The following is a 15,966-nucleotide window of genomic DNA, read 5'->3' on the forward strand; positions in this document are numbered from 1 at the left end:
CAAATTGCTAAAAGTAACTTCTGACTTTATCATAGATAAAACAGTAACTTTTGAAGAAAAAATTATGCTACCTAATTATTCTCTTCTAGTTCTACATTGCATATAAAGGCAACTTCAGAGTCAAAACAAAAGAATTAACATTCTTTAATTCCCATTTAAATTCATGAAGCTTTTTCTCTGTCAGGTGAAGTTCTTAAGTGACTGTTCATTTTTAAATTTCAAAAAAAAATTTTCCCTCATTACAAAAGCCTAAAGTGTTCATTTTCAAGAGGTTAAAAAAAATAGACAAGCAAAAAAAAAAAAACCCATTCACAATTCTATCCGTTGAAATACATACTTTGGTATATATTCTTCATACGTGTGTACATTTGTACAATTTCTATAAAAGTAGGATCGAACTACATGTACATTTTATAACCTGTGTATTTCACTTTATTGATGAACACCTAGTTAATAACTATTATACTGTAAATGTTATAATTTAAGCAATCTCCTGCTGTTGGGTATTTCAGTGGTTTCCATCTTCACACTATTTCAAAAAAGCATTATTACAATTATCCTTATCAGTGACACATGCTTTAAAAAGCAGTTTGGAGTAAGAGAGTGTTGAAAGACAATTCTGAGAGTCTTGTGTTTCTGCATGTCTTGCAGGCAGAGACACTGACTGCCTTTATTCCGGACTGTTTTTCAAGGACATATGTTTCGCACAGTCTGAGGAGTCAGAGACAGTGTCTCATACTGGAACTAAGGGCAGATCTATTTACTGTGCCATGTAATAAAGTCTCCCCTGAGGCATAAGTCAGCAGGCTCATTGTCCATCTTAAGAGATTTGGGTTCCTCAGCTCAGGGGTCCTCTCCATAACTCAACCTACTCTTATGCAGGGGGCCTCATACTCTAGCCAGTGCTATTGCCATGCATATAAACTATCATTTTCTCTGATCCAGGAATCTCATGTCTCCTGCCCACATCCATGGCGCTGCAGCAGGCTAACTTGTTACTTTGCAAGCGGGATAAATTCTCAGACCCTTCACAGTTCTTAAAATAGTTCTTCATAGAAATCTGGCAAGTATTTTGATCTATTATGAATTAAATGCCATATTCTTACCTCTGCTGATCAAAAGTTCATTTTAATATCATTAAATAACCAATGTTGTACTTCCAGTTACTGATTCTTGCTAAAAAAATATTGTTCCCCCATGAGAAAGAAAAAATAACATCTCAAACAAAACAGCAGACATAAAAATGTCCATTTTCAGGAAACCTATGCTTCGTTAGTTACTTAGTACTTTCAATTTATCTAAAAGATCCATATCCTCCATAAGCCTTAGGAATAAGTTTTACAGATGTTTTCATTCACAGTTTCACATATAAATATAAACTATTATATCTTTGTTATGCTTCACTTGTATATACTTCAAAGTACAATAATAAAGGAGTGCTTTCTGAGTTCAGTGATTCAGAAACAATCTTCATGAATACCCAAAACAGTATAAGCTTATTAATTTTAAAGATGTAAATTCACCATTTTAAATTATGTAATTCTGGAGTAATAGTCTATTGTATATATGTACCACATCTTCTTTATCCATTCGTCTGTCGATGGACATTTAGGTTGCTTCCATGTCCTGGCTACTGTAAATAGTGCTGCTATGAACATTGGGGTGCATATATCTTTTCTTAATTATGGCTTTCTCTGGGTATATGCCCAGTACTGGGATTGCTGGGTCACAAAAGGAACAAAACTGGATCATTTTTAGAGACGTGGATGGAGACTGTCATACAGAGTAAAGTAAGTCAGAAAAAGAAAAACAAATATCGTATATTAACACATATATGTGGAATCTAGAAAAATGGTATAGATGAACCTATTTGGAAAACAGAAATAGAGACACAGATGTAGAGAACAAATGTATGTACATCAAGGGTGGAAAGGCGGGGGTGGGAGGAATTGGGATTGACACATATACACTATTGATACTATGTATAAAATAGGTAATTAATGAGAACCTACTGTAGAGCACAGGGAACTCTTCTGAATGCGCTGTGGTGACCTAAATGGGAAGGAAGTCCGAAAGGGAGGGGATGTGTGTGTGTGTGTGTGTGTGTGTGTGTGTGTGTGTGTGTGTGGTTGATTCATTTTGCTGTACAGTAGAAATTAACATAACATTGTAAAGCAACTATACTCCTATAAAAATTAATTAAAAAGATATGTATTTCCCTTGGTGGAGTGATTTCTGAAACTTCACACACATCCACACACACACAGATATGTAAAATGTGTGTGTATATACATACACACGTATGCTATGAGCTATTTAAAATATTTTGACGAAAAAGGTTGCCTGGATATGCTATGGATAGTTTTTTCACACTCCAAATATTTATTGCTTAAATTTAAAAAAAGTCTTTTGCCCTTGGTGTAATTATTTAGGTACTAAAAATGTTAAAATAAAGACCACATTCTCTTCCTCATACATTTTTTTCTTCTCTCCATCATACAGATATAGACTTTACCACCTTCCATAATTGTTATTTTAAACCTTAATAATCACATCAAAAGATTTTTACAGTACCTATTCCTAAGGAGATCAAAATGATACTACCTTTATATAAGATATGCCCCATTTCATGGAAGTAGCCTCTTATCTAAGACAGCTTCTCCTGTACATATATTCTTCTGTGTAGGGTTCAGATCATGTTCCAGCCCTGTGACTCAAGTTTGCTTAGGTCTCTATGCCTTAACTTACTCAGATATAAAACACGTATTCATTCATTCAAACATTTATTGAACACTTACTATAAGCTAGGAAATGCAAGAGATCAAGGCATAGCTAAGTTCCCGACACCTCAAAGTGCCACCAGGAAAAGATAAATATATATAAGTACTGCACAATGGTTAAAACAAGGCTGAGGATCTGAGCCCCAGATCCAACATTCTGGTAGTTACCCCTCTAGTGTCTTCATTTCCTTCATGGAATATAGCATCCCTACCACCTAAATTAGTAGGCCTGTTATCTGGGGAAGAAACAAACTTTTTTCTCATTTAAGCCATTTTACTTTTGGATCCCTTTACAGCAGGCTTTTCCTTAACCCAGAAATTAATACCAAAATTAGAGTATTGCCACAACAAAATCCTAAAATATGTGGCACTGGCTAAGTCACTGGGTAGCAGGCAACAGGGAAACAGATATTACTAGGATAATGGTGACCCTGGTTATAATGGAGCAAAACATTCCATAAACTGTTGCCTACACTAACTTATAGAACTTGGTGCCCATAAAAAGCCCAGAACTTCAGGGAAAGTAGATGAAAAGAACCACAATATTTGTGTGTGTCAGTGGTTCTTTGCTGCATTTACTCAGGCAAGAACTGGCCAGTTTGCAAGGTAAGATGGAAGGAAATATAGAGATGTGGGTCCTTAGTACCTGCATTATCAGGAGATAAGATTATTAGTACTTTTCCCTAAGACTTTATTTTTCAAAACAAATTTTTATTGGTGAATAGTTGATTTACAATGTTGTATTAGCTTCAGGTGTACAGCAAAGTGATTCAGTTACATATATATATTCTTTTTCAGACTCTTTTCCACTATACTTTATTACAAGACATTGAACATAGTTCCCTGTGCTATACAATAGGTCCTTGCTATTTAACTATTTTATATATAGCAGTTTTTGTATCTCCTAATCCCAACCTCCTAATTTATCCCTCCCCCCTCTTTCCCCTTTGGTAACCATAAATTTGTCTTCTATGTCTGTGAGTCTATTTCTGTTTTGTAAATAAGTTCATCTGTAACATTTTTTTTAGATTACACATATAAGTGATACCATATGATATTTTTCTTCCTGTCTCACTTCATTTAACATGATAATCTCTAGGTCCATCCATGTTGCTGCAAATGGCATTATTTCATTCATTTTTTATGGCTGAGTAGTATTTCATTGTATATACATACCACATCTTTATCCATTCATCTGTCAATGGATATTTAGGTCATTTCCATATCTTGGCTATTGTAAACAGTGCTGCTATGAATATAGGGGTACATGTACCTTTTCAAATGATGGTTTTCTCCAGATATATTCCCAGGAGTGGGATTGCTGGACCATATGGTAATTCTATTTTTAGTTTTCTGAGGAACCTCCATACTGTTTTATATAGTGGCTACATCAACTTACATTCCCACCAACAGTGAGGAGTTCCCTTTTCTCCACACCCTCTCCAGCATCTGTTATTTGCAGATTTTTAATGATGGTCATTCTGACCAGTACAAGGTGGTACCTCATGGAGGTTTTGGTTTGCATTTCTCTAATAATTGGCAATGTTGAGCATCTTTTCATGTGTCTATTGGCCATCTGCATGTCTTGTTTGGAACAATGTCTACTTAGGTCTTCTGCCCATTTTTCGATTGTTTGTTGTTTTGTTGTTGAGTTGTATGAGCTGTATATTTTGGAAATTAAGCCCTTGTCAGTTGCATCATTTGCAAATATTTTCTCCCATTTTGTAGGTTGCCTTTTCATTTTTTTTTATGGTTTCCTTTACTGTGCCAAGTTTGATTAGGTCCCATTTGTTTATTTTTGCTTTTATTTCCATTACTCTAGGAGATGGATCCAAAAAATATTGCTATGATTTATGTCAAAGAGTGTTCTGCCTACGTTTTCCTCTAGGAGTTTTATAGCATTCAGTCTTACATTTAGGTCTTTAATCCTAAATGTATATGGTGTTAGAGAATGTTCCAATTTCATTTTTTTATATGTAGTTGTCCAGTTTTCACAGCACCACTTATTAAAGAGACTGTCTTTTCTCCCCTGTATATTCTTCCCTCTTTTGTCATAGATGAATTGACCATAAGAGTGTGGGTTTATTTATGGGCTTTCTATCCTGTTCCATCAATCTATGTGTCTGTTTTTGTGCCAGTACCATACTGTTTTGATTACTGTAGTTCTGTAGTATAGTATGAAGTCAGGGAGTGTGATTCCTCCAGCCCTGCTCTTCTTTATCAAGATTGTTTTGGATATTTGGGGTCTTTTGTGTTTCCATACAAGTCTTAAAATTTTTTGTTCTAGAGAACCCTAAAGATGCTACCAGAAAACTACTAGAGCTCATCAATGAATTCTGTAAAGTTGCAGGATACAAAATTAATAGACAGAAATCTGTTGCATTTCTACAGACTAACAATTAACTATCAGAAAGAGAAATTAAGGAAACAATCCCAGTTACCATCATTTCAAAGAGAATAAAATGCCTAGGAATAAACCTACCTAAGGAGGCAAAAGACCTGCACTCTGAAAACTATAAGATGCTGACAAAGGAAACTGAAGTCAACACAAACAGATGGAAAGATACACCTTGTTCTTGGATTGGACGAATCAATATTGTTAAAATGACCACACTGCCCAAGGCAATCTACAGATTTAATGCAATCCCTATCAAATTACCAATGGCATTTTTTGCAGAACTTTTAAGAAATCTTGATGAAACGAATCTAGCGCTGTGGCTAAGATTATATTTTAGGGTGCTGCCATCCCACCCCCCAATGCCTGCTGTTTCAGATGGCTTCAAGACAGTGGCCATTAGAATGAGATAAAGTGGTCAGCGCACAGAGAGCAGTAAATAAGGCAGGCTTAAGAACTACACCAGGAAACAATTTTGCTATAGTCACTGGCACCAAAACGTAATGGAGACAAACATAAAAGAATCCCAATATATTTTTGAGAGAATTGTATTTGTCAGAGAAATTATAAGCTAACCTACAAACACCTGTGACCATGTCACTTGCAGGATAGCAAGCCTGCAGTAACAGGAAACTGACTATGAAAGCTATATACCCTCCAAAGTTGGGAAATTTTCAATACCAACTTCAGATGTGGTCATGGAGGTTAACGTAAGTAAGAAACACCCAGACAGCAAAGACTGGGGTCATAGTGCAATGAATACAGGCATTCTTACCAGAAAGCAGAACTAAGGATAATAGATGCTACACCATTATTGCCCAGCATTACTCTCAACCAGAGACCTCTATGTGTCTCTCATTGTTTACTTACCCAAATGGAAAATTTTATTATTCTTTTCCTGTTTCTGATTCAGGAACAAATAACTGTGTTTTGCCTACAGGTTCAGGAACAAATAACTGTGTTTTGCCTACAGGTCACTGGCTTGCGGATCTGACAGGAAGTACTGATCGCTTAGTTGGATTAGTGCAACAAGAGGATTGCACCTGGGTTGTCTCCTTTGGGGAAGGGAGCTGGAGTGTTTTCAATAGGTAGGATGAAGGATACACATGGATATTTGGTGCCAAACTGCAAGACTGTGGTCAACTACTTGTCATTTCTGTTTTCCTCTTCCTCACTGCTGAATGGTCACCCAGCCTGAGACTACGTTTCCCAACCACCTTTGAGGCAAGTGTGGCCAATCGATCCTTTCTGTGGACCGCAAATTGAAGTAATATATGCAATGTCTGCCTCATTTGTTTAAAAGGAAATTCTTTGCCCTGGACTTCATTGCTTCCCTTTTTTACAGGCCGGAATACCTTCTGAATAGTGACCCAGTATTGACCACACAGATTAGGACAAAACCTGAAGAATGGTAAATAGAAAGATGGAAAGATTCTGGATTCCTGAATGGTTTCATAGAGCACAGATGTCGAACGTATCTAGACTGTTCAGATTTTTATGTCTTACAACTCTTTATTACAGAAACTGTACCTAACCTATACCCTAAGTAATACATCCCCCACTCTAGGCTATTTTCAAAGAGGAAGGCAGATGATCCTTTATATTATGTATTACATATATTAATTAATAATTATGTTATATAATTATATACAATAATAATATAAAATGCTATAAAATGACATACATTATTTGAAAATAATTCAAATTGTCTGTCTTTGTTCTGATTCAAACCCCAATCGGCTTCCCACCACATTCAGCAGTAGTGTCTCACAAGGGCTTGTAATGACAACCTTACAGAATCTGGATCTTCCATCACTTCTCTGTTCTCATCTCCTACCAGTCTGCCCACTCCAGTCACATGGTTTCCTTGCTATTCCCCACACACATCAGAGAGATTCCTGCTTCAGGGCATCTGCAGTGGTTCCCTGGAACACTCTTCCCTCCAGAATATCCAAATGACTCACTCTACTCCTCCTAGCCTTGATTCAAATGTTACCTTCTCAAATAGGCTTTTCCGGGCCACACCCTCTAAAACAGGACTCTCTCTCCTGACACACCCTATCTCTTTCCTCCTTTATTTTTTCTACTCCGCACTAATCTCCATTTAACAAACCAAAGATTCTACTTAGTAGTCTTTATTCTCCCCAGTAAAATGTAAGCTTCATGAAGGCAAGAAATTCTAACTACTCTGTTCACAGCTGTACCCCACTGCCTGCCACATGGCAGGCACTTAATTTAAGATTTTAAGGAACACTTAATAAATTAGCTTTAAATATTCCATAAATATTAACTATTAGTATTTTTCTCCTATTTAAACCCAACCGATTTGAAGAAAGGAATCATTACACTGATGTATTGAAAACAGTCTTGCATGAATAAACTTTTATGATAAAATTCCTTTACCAGTATAAGTCCAAGATCTGTTAGCAATTTCCTTCACTTTTCGTCTCATATTCTGCTGTTTTTGTTCTTTTGTTGATGCCTAATTTTCCTCAGTTCATCCCTTTTTACTGATTATTCCCTAAGTAGAAACATATGTGTACAGATATATACAGAGTAATACTGATAAATCTATTTTTCATTCCCCCCCAAAAAACAAAAAAGAATTATTTTTATATGTTGGTAGAAGAAAAAAATTCAAAGGAGAAGAGACTAAAGCAAAAGGAGAGTAGGCAAAAAAGAAAGGAAGGAAAAATTCAGAGCACTCTCAGAGTCCAGGGGGATCTGTGGGAACCTCTCCTCATAAACCGCTCTTCCCCATCATAGGGAGTAACTGCTACTAAGGTCCACACAATCCTTGCTGGCCCAGCACCAACAGAGGCTTCTAAATTTCCAAGTAGATATTGAAAATGTTTTTCCTAAAGGTTTTCACCTAAATTTTAGATGTTGCCAGCTAGTTAAAAAACAAACACAGGGGCTTCCCTGGTGGCACAGTGGTTAAGAATCCACCTGCCAATGCAGGGGACACGGGTTTGAGCCCTGGTCCGGGAAGATCCCACATGCTGTGAAGCAGCTAAGCCCGTGTGCCACAACTACTGAGCCTGCGCTCTAGAGTCCGTGAGCCACAACTACTGAAGCCCATGTGCCACAACTACTGAGCCTGTGTACCTAGAGCCCATGCTCCACAAAATAGAAGCCACCGCAATGAGAGGCCCACTCACCGCAATGAAGAGTAGCCCCTGCTCGCCCCAACTAGAGAAAGCCCACACACAACAACGAAGACCCAACACAGCCAAAAGTAAATTAAATTAAATTAAAAAAAAAAAACCAAACAAACACAAACAGAACAAAACCTGTGTAGTGAAAATCAAATGCCTCTACAGGACAAATTCATTCAAAGTTTGCAATGTCTGACTTCCACAGATTCTCATGCCACTCAGTTCATCAGGTAAAGAATCTTTCATGAAAGAGGGAAATCCTGGCCTGTCCTCTCTCAAGGAGGAAAGAAATTGAAGAGAGGAAGCCTTTCCTTTTACCCAGACATACCTGGGAGACTCTCCACTGCCAGAAACTCCCTGCACCCCCGGAAGCTGTGAGCTTCATGGCCTCTTGCACAGTCTGCTAGACAGCTCATATCTGTCACTTTCATCTGAGCCTCTGAAGCTATGGGAACCCTGGCTTACCTGAGACTGTCCACTCTGCTCTCCTGGCCCTGGCAAAGTAGCCTAAAAACTTGAGAGGTCTGTTCAAGAAGAGTCCCTGCCTGGGCCATTTCCTAGGTCCCTAAGAAAGAACTGAGCTGCATAAACTACAAACCTCAATCCAAAGATGCCACAGGGGAAACCTCAAACAGAAACTGCCCCTGATACTAAGTGAGAAACGTAGGCACAAATGCTCTTAGGTCTGAAGAGGGATTTCTCTGACAGTCAAACCCGACAATCCCCTGTAACACCTCAGGGAAAGGCAGCCCACTCCCAGATGAACGCGGTCACCTATCAGACTGGAAGACAGCCTTGGCCCTCAAGAGTCGCTACATCCCACATGGCGGCCAGCAGCCACAATGGCTACTGAACAACAGAAATGCGACTAGTGTGACCAAGGAACTGAATTTAAAATTTTTAATTCGTTTACATTTACATCTAAACACTGAAGCAGTGTAGACATTTTTTTCATTAAACATAACTTTATTGTTTTGACAGGGCTGTATTTTACTTTAACTGTTAAAGATGAGCGTGCTGAGATGTCCTGTAAATGTAAAGCACACACTGGGTTTCAAAGACTTAGTACAGAAAAAGAATGTAAATGTCTCATTAATATGTTTTTTATATTGATCACATCTTGAAATAATATTTTGGATATGTTGGATTAAATAAAATATACTATACAAATTAATTTTATCAGTTTGTTTTTATTTTTTAAAATGTAGCTCCTAGGACATGTTTAATTACATGTATCTCACATATTTCTACTGGATCTTAGTCTAGGAATGCCAAGCCAACTCCTTAATCACTAGGGTGCACAGTAACTGCCCCAGAAACAGTGCTGAGTGCATAAACACTGTGCCTAGCTTCTAAGACCAGGGATTCTTACACCCATGGGATCAGCTGAGACCTCCGGTATCCGCAAAGAGGAGTCCGGGCGTGGATACCTGGAAAAATGTGGGAGATGCTCCTGCACCACCAATACCCATCCTGAAACAATAGCTAAACATTTTGAGCTCAGCCTGAACTCCTGAGTGTTTCAGAAACCTAAAAGAGGACACAGAAATATCTGAAACTAAGAGGCACAGTTAGTTCAGAGGTTCCTCAAAAAAGACTAGAGAGGGGCTTCCCTGGTGGCGCAGTGGTTGAGAGTCCGCCTGCCGATGCAGGGGACACGGGTTCGTGCCCCGGTCCGGGAGGATCCCACATGCCGCGGAGCGGCTGGGCCCGTGAGCCATGGCCGCTGAGCCTGCGCGTCCGGAGCCTGTGCTCCGCAATGGGAGAGGCCACAGCAGTGAGAGGCCCGCGTACCACAAAAAAAAAAAAAAAAGACTAGAGACCACAGGCGATGATGAGATCCTTTCTCAGAAATCAAAGAGCTAACGTCTTGACTCTTGAACTATGAACCCAAAACAGATGTTCAGAGGATATTCTTTCTCCTAAGGCTGAGGGTAAGAAGCCGAACAAATTGGAGATTCCAGACACTCCCTTTGTCAACCTAAGAAATAAAGGCACCACTTTTATCAATTATGGAGCCAATGGCTCCAGCTTCTGAATTCCATTCCCAAGTCAGCAGCCATGGGACAAATGGGTTCAGAGCCTGTAATACTGACCGTTCAAATAATGATGCCCAATTGTATGCAGATGTTAGGTACTAAAGATACCACATAAGGTAAAAAATACGTATGGACCAACTTACCCTTAGAAAGGCTCCATATTGGCAATCAATACATCATTTCTCAATGAATAAAGCACATTCACTTTTTCTTCTAGCTTTAGAAAAAAAATCACTGGTTCTTCAGATGAACACTAGATAATGTAAACTTGCACTGAGGGGCCATAGTGTACAAAAATCTATACATCTCTAAATGTTCACACTCAATGTAGTAAGATGCTCACATTATGATAGACACATAGGAACTGATACCAAATGAAGGAACATCAAATTCAAGCCCAACCAGATGAGGGACTCACACTATGACAGATATCTAGGGACTGAGACTGACATTTGGGATCTGGGACCAGTGAAGGGAAGGGCATCAAACAGGTATGGTTAAATTCAAGTTTGTTAAATAGGAATACGATGGGAACAAAGAAATCCTCTAGATCTAGAAGGAGGTTAACTCAATCCATTTAATACTAGTCAATTTTGGGTCCATTTTTTTGGGCCTTCTCCCATGAATAAACAGGAAGCCCCAAAGAGGCGCTCCGCAAGAAGCCTTCAGAATGCTGTCTCATAACCTTGCAAATAATAAAAGATTCCTGTAACACTCAAGTTCTGTAGCAAACCAAGGAGAGTAGGAAGATGTGTCTCTTGGCGAAAGTACGCTCAGCTGCCACCTTTCCTAAGGACCACTCACCTAGGGCACAGCAGAACTCCAGTCCACAAGGGTCCGGCCCTCACCGTCTTTGAGCTAATCTTGACCAATTCAAACCAGACAACCATAAACTGAAAACAACCAGCCAGTGACGTCTGTACTAGTCTTGCACCTCTCACCCTGCTTTCTGGTGTAATTCTGGCCACCTAAGCCGGTTAAGTCTGCATTGCTTGGTTCAAGCCGGTTAAGTCTGCATTGCTTGGTTCAGTCTAAATATCTGGCCTATGGTCTTGTTTCTTGATTGACGTTCAGTTCCCTTTAGGACTGGCTGAGGCCTCGACACCCTGCCCAGCTCTGGAAGCTCCCTATTTCAGGGGTTAAGCATGCTAAGTCCCTGGATTATACCCTACTCTAAAACAGCCAAGCCACCCGGCATCTCTTGACTCTGAGGCTCACCACCACTCAGATGGCATCTAACCTTTTTGCCTCCACGATTATTCGCACACACAACACCCTTTCATCAGTGACATCTCTCATCTTAAAAGGTGATTCTCAACAAAGATGAGCTTAAGAGAACCGCTAGAGTAAAGGGGACATGTAAAGTGAGGAAAGTCACCGGTCTAGAACGCTTTGCTGCTACTCATCACTCATCAAAACGAACTCCTGAGGGCCACATACCGTATGCACTAATTATAGAAATATTTAAGAACAGAATAGAGTACTAAGTTCTTCTCTTCTGGGGAGAGGGTAAGAGGGAAATCCTGCAAAGGAAAGATAAGCAAAATAGCTTGATAGACAAATTATATTTTAAAAAGCTATACGTTTCCCTGTTGATACCAAATATAGACCAAATGGCAATATCAAATACAAACCAAATATGAACGCTCAAAACTTTCTGGATTACTTACTCTTACACCAGTAGATTTTATTACTGCACCTAATTCTCATAAAAATCTGAAAGAGCTATTATTACTCCATTTTACAGGTGAAGAAACTAAGGAGCAAAAAGTTTACATAACTTATCCAAGGTCACACAGTTAGAAAATAATGAAAAGAGGACAAATGCCTCAAAAGTGTCAAACTTCATGGCCTATATTTAAACTTGTATAATTCTAAAGTCCACACCTTGTTTTAGGAAATAGATTCAGTAGTCATCAAGCCATGAGATAAATATGCCCCTACTACAAGAAAACCTGAAATCAGAATGCAATATTGAGGAAACAATTACACTTGATAAATTAACTACATTCAATTTTCCATGTAATTAACATTATTCCCTAATCATGAAATCTTCAAATTCCTCACACCCACAAATACAAAATTTGAAGTTTAAAGGCATTGATATCTTCTGATTTCTTCAAAATTGGGGTTTAAATAGTTGTGTCTAATAAAAGAGAAATATATTATTATTACCCACCTTAGAACTGACACTTAGATTAAGAAGCACTCTCAGAACATTGTTAATTTTGGATAACTGTATTAATATGATAGAAAATCCACAGAAAAAATAATTTTTAAACATAATGTAGAAAGAATGTCAGTAACTTCTGAGAGTATTTCGATGACTGACTTACCACATGAATGAAGTAAAGAAACTGAGAAACAACTTTTCTTGCTCATTATGGGACACTTGGTAAAAGATACTTTTGACATTACATGGAAAATCGGATTTAATTTATTAAGAGCAGTTCATATAAACTTTTCAGTTGTATATGCCACAAAACAAACCTGCCAGTAATAGAGAACGCCTTTGAATATATCATGTTATTATATATCTTAAAAATCCCAGAATAGCCCCAAGTACCAAACTAGTTACTCCTTTTAACATAAAGAGAAATTCAGAAAGAACCACAATCATTATCTATTACCTAGTTCAGGGATCTGCCCAACATTCTGAAAATATTTCATCTCACTAGTTATCTCAACAGAGAACAAAACTCAGAACCGGAACAGAAAGCACAATCCTCTCTCTGAAAAATATTCCAAGAAACTACCAATGTTTTCTTAACAGCTTCTGCTTTCTTCAGTATACCGTTTACTTCGGTAACAGATCCAGGTAACCTGGATTCTAATTCAGACTCTCTAAGCCTCAGTTTTCTCAAATGGAAATGATATTTATAACTCCTAAGTCAAAAGGACCTGACACTTCTATATTTCCATTAAGAAAAAAGAGGCTAATTGTTATTAAATTTAAGTACATCATTGACTACCAAGTATGAACCTGTTAAAAGTGGCAATCTTTGAAAATAAAATGGTAAAACTCACTGTGAAGTCATTCCACTCTATTTCCCTGAAAAATCTAGACCTGCCAAACAACCTGTGCTCTCTGATTTTTCTGAAAATCCCCTGGGCCCATTCATTAGGAACACTTTTTTCTGTATTACCACTCTACTTCTTACTCATATTCATTTCTAAACCTTCTTCCTGACAACTCAAGGAAAAAAAAACCAAAACGATACACTACTCACTTCAGATCTACATACTCCCATCTCCATCCATTTACTTAAACACACAATGAACATAGCACAAAACTCACTTTTAAGCAGTTTTTTATTACTTTTTAAAGTTTTTTGATACTTTGAATCAAAACAAAGGAAATCCTTGCCCTTTCTATCCCCTCAAGAACCTCCACTCTCAAGGGTCTACATCACAGCAAAGATAAAATATAAGACAACAGAAATTTATGGAAGTAACCAAAATCCTGTTAACTTTACTTTTTCAGTTTATGTAAATGTAACTTTACATTTTCAGCAAACATACTGAACACTGCAGTGGCTGTTTCACTGCATATGAACATTAAACGAATCTACAGTTCATGGCACATGCTACTAAAACTTTTCACATAAGTCTGAAATTTTAAAAAAACATCTAAATTGCAGTGATCTGGGATTTAAGCATTCAATTATACTTACGACGTAGTCTAAAAGAGATAAAAATTAAGAGTTTATATTGCAATTTTTGCCTGTGGTGGCCCTAAACATGTTTAAATGATTAGGGCTTACTTTGCTTTTGAAAGATTAGTGGGTAGCCAGCCACCCACGTATTATAGGGAGACACACCCGAGGTATACAGGTTGACTTCTACAAACTAATGTCATGACTCATCAGAAGAGTGTAGATCTTCTGATTTCTAGCCCTGTGCCCGCTGTCAACCATGAATCTTTATTTTAATTTCTAAGAGCACAGAATCAACTCACTATAAATACCAACAGGAATTTGTAAGAATTTACTTTTTTAATGAATAGCTACCTAGAAATAGAAAGACTTGCCTTTGAGAGATGGGAAGACCTCCTTAAGAAGCAGCACTTATCTCTATTTGCACTGGAAAAATCATTTTTAAAATCTTAAAAGCTGAGGAGTTTATCACCTGCTACCATACACAATAACTGCTGGTTCTTCCAAAAGAGATGTGGTTTCACCGCCTCAGACCCTAAACAGTGTCTCCTTCTACTTTCACCTCTCATATACCTTCAAATAAGGAACTACACATTTTTGTCTTGGTGCTTCCCTTCTGTACAACAGAAACAGAAAATTTTAATTCCTACCTGACATAGACAACGTAAGGAAGAATTTACTGTTTGTGGACTGCTTTGAGATTCCAGAATGAAATACATAATCCAATTGTTCTTCGGCCCTAGAATAAACGCAAACTTCACTGAGAGTGACTGCTTCTGCAGATGGCTTCAAAATAAGATCCTACAACATTATTTACATAGAGAAGCTTTTTGTAAGCCAAATCGTGATCACCATGAAGTAGAGGAAAAAACCTCCGCAACTGTTTAGAAAGTTCTTTTACCCAATTCAAAAAGTTAGTACTTCTGTCCGATGCTTCTCCTTTAGTAAGGACGCTAATTCTGTAAGTTTGTAAAAACTATGCATTTATTACAGAGACCATCACAAAAACGATGCAATCAATTGAAACAGCAAATGTATAAAATATCAAATAACTGATTTTATTTTTTTTAATTTGTTAAATTTCATTTAAGACTAGCTCTTGGACAACTGTATTTCCCGGAGGACAATAAAATCTCCAAATTTTAACCTTATGTTTGGAGGTCAGCCTTTATATTTTCATCAACTCTGTCCTCAAGTGGCTTCTCTTGACATGTCAGGCAAACACAATTCTTAAAAATTAAAGCTTCTATCAGTAAGTGTAACAGGTTATTGCTACTGTCACTCTTTTGATGATACTTCCAGTCAGTGAAGAAAGAAAAGGAAGAGATTTTATTAAACTGTCAACTGAACTAAGTACACTGAGTGGATACCTGGTTTAGGTAGAAAGTAAAAGAGACTAGAACTCTTCAGAGATTTAATAAGAAGTAAAACGGATTGGCATTAAGAGGCTCGACCTATGCAAACAGAAAAAAGAAAAAGTTTTAGAGAAAAAAAAAGCTCAAGATTAGAGAGTAGAGATGGGATCAGGATGGAGAAAACTGGAGGTCAGGGGCCGTCAAACGGAAGCAATGAAGTAGGGACCGAGAGGGAAGGATTCAGGCAGCGAGAGGGGCGTAGAACGAACTCCAGCACAGAGCGATGCTAAAGCCAAACACACCGTCGGAAACTCACACCAGAGAGAGAAGGTGAAGCTCCGAAGGGGGTTAATGGGAAGAGCAGAGAGCCAAGGGAGCAATGACAGAGGCGGCGGAGTAGGAAAACTGGCCGGTGAGGAAAGAGCCGGCCCAGGGATGCACGGGGGGGAGGGGGAGAGAGAAGTCCAGGCGCGCAAGGGGTACCTCGCCTCCCACGGGGGACCACCGGGGATGAAGAGCGGATCCGCGAGCGGGGCACGGGCGGGAGCGAGGCGTGAGGATGGGCAGAGGGCGAAGGGCAGGA

The 15,966-nt window shown here is 38.4% G+C and overlaps 1 protein-coding gene across 1 annotated transcript in view; it reads right to left on the reverse strand.

Moving 5' to 3' along the window:
* LOC112405928 (uncharacterized) overlaps positions 1-15,966 on the reverse strand; it is a gene marked incomplete at its 3' end in the record, with an annotated part of 67,908 nt that overhangs the window by 17,253 nt on the left and 34,689 nt on the right. The gene's annotated exons all lie outside the window — the stretch shown is intronic.

This window comes from Neophocaena asiaeorientalis, unplaced genomic scaffold (assembly GCF_003031525.2).
Source record: "Neophocaena asiaeorientalis asiaeorientalis breed wild unplaced genomic scaffold, Neophocaena_asiaeorientalis_V1.1 scaffold1028, whole genome shotgun sequence".
NCBI classification, from domain to species: Eukaryota; Metazoa; Chordata; class Mammalia; order Artiodactyla; family Phocoenidae; genus Neophocaena; species Neophocaena asiaeorientalis.